Below are 7,593 nucleotides of genomic sequence, written 5' to 3' on the forward strand. Positions count from 1 at the left end.
AGAGGAAAATTGAAAGGGTGGGAAGAAGTTGAAATGATGCGAAGGGGGGGGTTTCTGATCAAATTTCGGCCCTAAACAGAGCCTAGGTCGGTTCTCCAATAGGTGCATCCAACAACTCTCCAAAAAGCATCCAAATTTGTCTGAATTCATCAAATCTTCTAGAAACAGGACTTCCACAGACATAAGCACCGTCGGCGCCCTTCCTGGCACCGTTGGCGCCAGTGATCCGCTAATTAATTCCCAAGTCTCTATCAAATGGCGCCGTCGGCACCCTGTCTGGCACCGTCGACGCTGACTCTTGTTCTGCATCATCCAATTTTCTATAAGTCTGCATCATCCAACGTCCTTCTGGTGTCGTCGGCGCTGAGTATATCTTCCAAATCTCCAATTTTGCTCCAAATTCCATCTTTTTTTGCTTCATTGTTGCTTCAAGTCCCAAAAATCAAAAACCTGTAAGAAAACATAAAAAAACCTTCCAATAAACTGCAATATCATAAAAAATGGATATAAAATATGGGTCTAAAAATGCATATATTTTTGGTGTATTAGTATTCTTAAAAGCTCTTAGGTCAACCTTAAGTAGTGTGGTTACAGTTATATTAACCTTAGCTAACCTATAGAGCACCTTGTCCATATGCTAAGCTTAAGTATATCTATTGGCCTCCAAATTCCTAAGCTTTAATCATATTTATGATGTTCTGAATGACATCTAAACACCTTTAAAATGTTTACTTTGAACCTTTATGTGCTTTATTTAGCTATAGTTTAACTCGCTCCAATGTGATTTAACCTTAATCAACCTAGTTAATTTTGGTGTACTTCCTCAATCTTAGTCTGTGTTGATGGATCACAATTTTTTTAGGTTTTTTTTCATCATTTTTCTAGATTTATCAACTTTCTATATATTCCACATAATTGTTTAACTTGTCCATATTTGGTGAATCACATTTCTTATTTATTTTTAATATTTCATGTTTAGTTGTTTGATTAAAATAAAAAAAAAATCAATCCTTTTATCGACTACATAACCCTCTTTTAGTCTTTAGGTAATCAACAATTTGATCTTGCATCACTTCACCATTTTAAGTGGCCTTTTCTTTCATATCAAGCAATATTTAATTTAATGATTTTTAATATAATTTTCTTAGTTTAAATTAAGAGGCTTTAGTGGACCTTTTATTCTTCTTAAATTTCATAAGAGTTAATTTCTTTTACTAATTCAATACAAAATGCCCTTTGAACCTTTTCATAGAAAATTGAAGATAGTAGTGTTCGTTTTATGGTGGATAATATTCATCTATCGAATTCTTCATAATCATTATAAAAGCATTTAACCTCTTAATATAAATTCCAAATAAGCTCCTTAACTCATTACTCATTTAAACGAAAAATCATCTCTAATTATGAATTGAACCTCCTTTAAAATTTAAAATGAAATAATTTATCTTTGATGACATGACATTCATATGACTTCACACATACTAGATGTTGTGTTAGACTTATTTTTAAGCTTCTAAGCTAGGGCATAACTTGGTAGTGTTGGATCTTTATTTTTAATTACAACTATATGTATAAGCTGGTTTAACTTATTATTTAGATTATATTGTTTTTTATGATGCATTAAGGTAGAGATATCTATATTATAGGCACAGAAATCATTTTCAAAGGAAGCAATTAAAAATAACTTTTATGAATTAAATATTAATATTTTTTAGGTGCTTATTATACTTTTTCTCTGAATAAACATTATTAACAAGAACAAAATGCCAAGCCATTCCAAGTTCAAAATAAATAAATAAATATTTTTAAGCTTTTTTTTTTAAAGAAGAGCAATAATATAATTTTTTTTATGATTTAAATTTAGTTTAGGAAAACCATATAAGACCTTTGAGATGTAGCAGTCGAATGAACTGTGCCAATGAATTTGATATTGATTCCTCATAACATTTAGAAGATCAAAATTTGAAGACACATAATGAGGCTAACAAAACTCTAATTCCTAATACACATTTTCTTTTTTGTAGCAGGCAAATCAAAATTCCTTCCTTTTTAACTCCATATTATATATGATCAAGAGATCTCCAATGACTAGCTCTACCTTATAATAATAAATTGAAGATGATGATTTGAACATTGATTTGGTTTGATAGCATTTACAACCAAATTAATTTAATTACCACATAGCATCATTAGATCAACAAACAATAATCGTCATCCATCATAGCTAAAGGGATTTGCCAACTTACCACAAAGTTAATAAGTAACTATCTGCCGGCACTATTTTTGGTGTGGAGTTTGCCCGTATGAGTTTATTAGCATTTCAATAAAAAAAATCATCTAAAATTTATTTTCTATTAGAGAAGTCCTCAAGTTATGAATTATATTAAAAAAGATTAAAAATATAATAATAAAGATAAACTAAAATTGTTTTATTTATCTCATAAGTTTACAAAGTTCTTAATTCACTTAAATTTCTAGTTAAAAAATAATATCTTAAAATTGTCTTCTCTTTAGGCCTTTCCTTGTGTTTTGCTTATTACAGTATGGTTTTCATGCAACACCAACAATTATTATTCATAATAGGATTTTGATACACCATTTGTCCTATCTTAAAAAATATGATAAATTCAATTAAAATTAAAAAATTCATATTTCACTTTAGAAGAAAATTAATAAATATAATGTAAAATATGAAAAATTCAAAAAAAAACAAAAAAAAAAATCCTTAAAAATAGAATTTACTATATAAAGGAGTAAAAGTTTCTTAATATTTATAGTATTTCTTATCAATTCAAATTAAAATTAAAAAACTACAAACATTGATAAAAAAAAAACAAAAAAAAACCTTAAAAATAGAATTTACTATATAAAGAAGTAAAAGTTTCTTAATATTTATAGTATTTCTTCTCAATTCAAATTAAAATTAAAAAACTACAAACATTGTGGGCCTTGTTCTTAGAATATTCTTAGCACAATGAGTCAATCTCTTTGCTAAGAACTTATATATCACCAAATTTCATATTAAATACTCTTTGAGTTTCTTTAGGACAACCAGTGTTTAACTTTTGTTAATCTTGGCAGGACTAGGTTTCTTATGTTTGTCCTAGTCATCAAACTACATTTATACCTTTTAAGTTTTCTTAAAGTTCTGAGGTCAACCTTAAGTAGCGTGGTTGAACTTATATTAACCTTAGCTAACCTATAGAGCACGTTGTCCATATGCCAAACTTAAGTCTATCTATTAGCATTCTAATACCTCAGCTTCAATCATATTTATGATGTTCTAAATGACATATTAACACGTTAAGAATATTTACTTTGAACCCTTGTGTGCTTGAGTTAGCTATAGTTTAACTCACTTCAAGGTGGTTTGACCATAATGAACCTAATTAATTTTGGTGTACATTTTTAATCTTATGCATTTTGTATGGATCCCAATTTTTTTTAGGTTATGTTTCACCATTTTTATAGACTTTGCTACTTTTAGTTTCACCTTAAAACCCTTTAGCTAAGTATCAAACCATGTACTCCTGGTGTTACCTAATCATTATCGGTGATGACCTATCTTCTTAAACTAATCCAATGTAGCTTTTCAGCCTCAAGTCTCTTTGCATGTCTAAGTTCTTCATTATCCATCTTATGTCTATCCTAATGATCATAAGTGAGGACACAATCTTGGGCTTTCTTAATATATCATTAACTTTAGGCTCCTTAGATATCATGTAGGCTTACTTAGTAATTTTTAATTTTTTTTTGTTAAAAATATATGTAAAATACTTTGATCTCATTGTGCTTCAATTAGTTGATTGGAATATTCTCTTAATTATACATACTTCCTTAGACTTATTTTGTTTAGCCACATTAGGTGAATTTTTCAGGTTCTCACTCCAAGTTTATTAATTAGAATTTAATCCACTAGCCTTTGCTTAGTCTCACACTGAGACTTGTTTTTACATTATTTTTTGTTTTATTGAGCATAGATAATTTATTAATTTTTTTCAATTATTGCTTTCTTTATCTTCCACACACTTGTTTTACTTGTCCATATTAGGTGAATCGCTTGTCTAACTTTTATGTCTCATTTTTTTTACAATATTTCATGTTTAGTTGTTTGATTAAAATATAAAAATCTATCCTTTTATCTGCAAAATAACCCTCTTTTAGTCTTTAGGTAATCAAACATTTGATTGTGGATGACTTCTATTTTAAGTGACATTATCTGTCATGTCGAGCAATATTTAATTTAATGGGTTTTATTATAATTTTCTTAGTTAAACTTAGGAGGCTTTAGTGGACCTATTTTTCATAAATTTCATGAAAGTTAATTTCTTTTTCTAATTCAATATTGAACGTCCTTTAAACTTAGGGGTGCAATATATACATTGTCATAGAAACTCTAGATGGCAGCATTCGTTTTATGGTGGATAGTATTCATCTATCTGATTCTTCATAATTGTTATAATTACATGTAACCTTTTAATTTAAATTTTAGATGAGATCCTTAACTCGTTAATCATTTAAACAAAAAATAGTCTCTAATTATAAATTGAACCTCCTTTACAATTTATAATGAAATAATTTATTTTTTATGGCATGACATTCATAAGGCTTGACACATTCTCGATGTTGTGTTAGACATATTTTTAAGCATCTAAGATAAGGCATAACTCAATTGTGTTGGATCTTTATTTTAACTTACAACTATAAGTATAAGCTTTTTAACTCACTTTTTAGCTTGTATTATTTTATATGATGCATTTAGATAGAGATATCTATATTATAGACAAAAAAAATCATATTCAAAGTAAGCAATTTAAAAAAAAAATTATATAAATTAAATATTAATATTTTTTAGGTTTATACTATGCTCTGAGTAGATATTATTAACAAGAACAAAATGCCACTTGTTAGAAAGCCATGCCAAGTTCAAAATAAATAAATAAACATTTTTAAGCTATTTTTTATTTTATGAATAAAATAATATAATTTTTTTATCATTTAAATTTAATTTAGGAAAACCATATTAGAGCTTTGAGATGTAGTAGTCGGGTGAGCTATGTTAATAAATCTGATATTGATTCCTCATAAAATTTAGAAGATATATATATATATATATATATATATATAAGCATAAGCTGACATATATTATTTAAAACTCAAAAGCTCATATATATTATTACAAAACTCATTTGTTTTGTACAATTTGTTATTTTTGGTGAATTTATGTTAGGTTTATTTTGTCTTTAAGGACATAAATTTTATACCCAATTGGTAAACAACATAAACTCAATTATAGGACAAGAATTTCAATTCAAAATATTCACAACCTATTCATTGAAGCAACGTTTTTTAAAATCAGTCAATCAATCAATCAATCAATCAATTTGTAACTTCCTTTGTAGAATCAACAATTTCTCCCTATCATTCTCCCTCATTTGGTTCCTAAACCCATCACAATTCTTTTGGCAAATGAATTCGTGATCTAGTGGTTGGAAGCTCATCTCCCACTTAGATGGCTGGAGTTGTATTCACATGTTTAGTGCCCTTAAGGCCTACCTTCAAAAAAAAAAAATCATAGTTCTTTTGGACAATGATTGAGTATCATTATATTTTTCTAAGAGGCAATCAAAAGACTTGACATAAGAATTTGAATGTGACATTATGGTAGGTGTTGGAAAGCTATGATATAATATTTTGTATAATAAAAAAATATGAAAATTTACTTTATTAGAAATTTTATATAGATATATATTATGTTCTTATAATAATACTTCAATCTATAAAAAATTATGATAACAAGCTTGCTTGCTTGATTGTTGACATTATTATATAGACACACACACACACATACATACCAACATACTAATTTTCTATTTGAAACATAATTGGAATCGTTCTTTTTTATAAGAAGATTTAGATTCATATTACTTAATTCTAATGCATTTATACATCTATCAGCTAAATTTCAATCTTTATATATCTATGCAATCTTACTTAGGCATGCATGGAGTGTTTCATTTTCTTCAATTTAAAATAGTGATATTTTCTTATATGACATGAAATAATTGAGTTACACGACATTATTATATAGACACACATACACACACATACATACCTACATATCATACTAATTTTCTATTTGAAACATAATTGGAATCGTTCTTTTTTATAAGAAGATTTAGATTCATATTACTTAATTCTAATGCATTTATACATCTATCAGCTAAATTTCAATCTTTATATATCTATGCAATCTTACTTAGGCATGCATGGAGTGTTTCATTTTCTTCAATTTAAAATAGTGATATTTTCTTATATGACATGAAATAATTGAGTTACATGAATCTTTAAAGTTAAATTTATGTATTAGATATATAAATAAATAAGAATTGAATGGTACATATGTAAAAGACTTTTTTTTGTAGGAATTTACATAGCGCATTTTTTTGTGTTTACATATCTCACTCGTGAACTTTCAAATATACATACAAAACACTCAAATTTTTAATATCACATCAAAATAACACTATTATCATTTTTTTAAGTGAAATAAATGTTTTCATGCACATAATTAAAGTGCCAAAATGCTAGATATATATACACTCTGTAGATCTATACAGGAGTTTTCCCTAAGATATATATATATATCGATACGCTATAGGGAAGGGGTGGAATCTTGTTTATATGTTTACTTTCTTGCAGGGTTTCTTTTACTGTTTGGACCAAGCTTTGTCAACTGCTTAAATCTTTTTGCCTTCACAAGGTTATAACTTGATGGAGCAGTGTCTTCAAAATTAACAGAAGAATAATTCAGTTGAAGAATTATATCCCTCACATCTGTAGCTGGTTTCTATGGATGGAGCAGAATAAGAGGAAGCATCAAGAGGAGCAATATACAACTGATAGAGTTATTACAAACACGAATTTATTTGTAAGGTGCTTAAATGGACTAAAGTTAGCCAGAATACGATTTCAATGGAAAATCTAACTATTGATAATTTTCCTGAGAGGATCAAAGAGACTGTCAAACTGGTTAGATGACTTTTATTAAGATCAATGTGGATGGAATTCATAAGATAGGGGAGGCTGAAGCGGGAGGAGATTTCAGAGACTACAAAGGGTCATATATGCTTGGTTTTGTTGCTCCTGCTATTCCATCAAAGCTCAATTTTCTAAATTGATAGGTGTTCTTTATTTCGTGTTAATTGCTAAGAGGTTGAAAGTTTGGCCAATTATTTTTGAGGTGGATTTCCTAGCCACATAACTTGTATGGGCAATATTCAATGCCCTTGGTATAACATCATATGATGGAGGAAGAGTTCGGCTTTGTTGCCTTGTTTTAATATCAAATTGTCACACTCTAATTGAAGTCAATAAACCTCGAGATTAGTTAGCAAAGCTGAGAGCTATTAGGAATATTGTCATTTTAGTTCTTATAGTCATGAGCATTTTATTTTGTCAAGGGGAGCTTTAATTGATCTTCCTCATATTAGAGTCTCTTCATGAGCTCATGATTTGTAAGCACTGATTGGTCTTAATAAGATCATTTTAGTTTTAATATATATATATATATATATATATGTGTGTGTGTGT

The sequence above is a fragment of the Phalaenopsis equestris genome, unplaced genomic scaffold, assembly GCF_001263595.1.
Source record: "Phalaenopsis equestris unplaced genomic scaffold, ASM126359v1 Scaffold000519, whole genome shotgun sequence".
NCBI classification, from domain to species: Eukaryota; Viridiplantae; Streptophyta; class Magnoliopsida; order Asparagales; family Orchidaceae; genus Phalaenopsis; species Phalaenopsis equestris.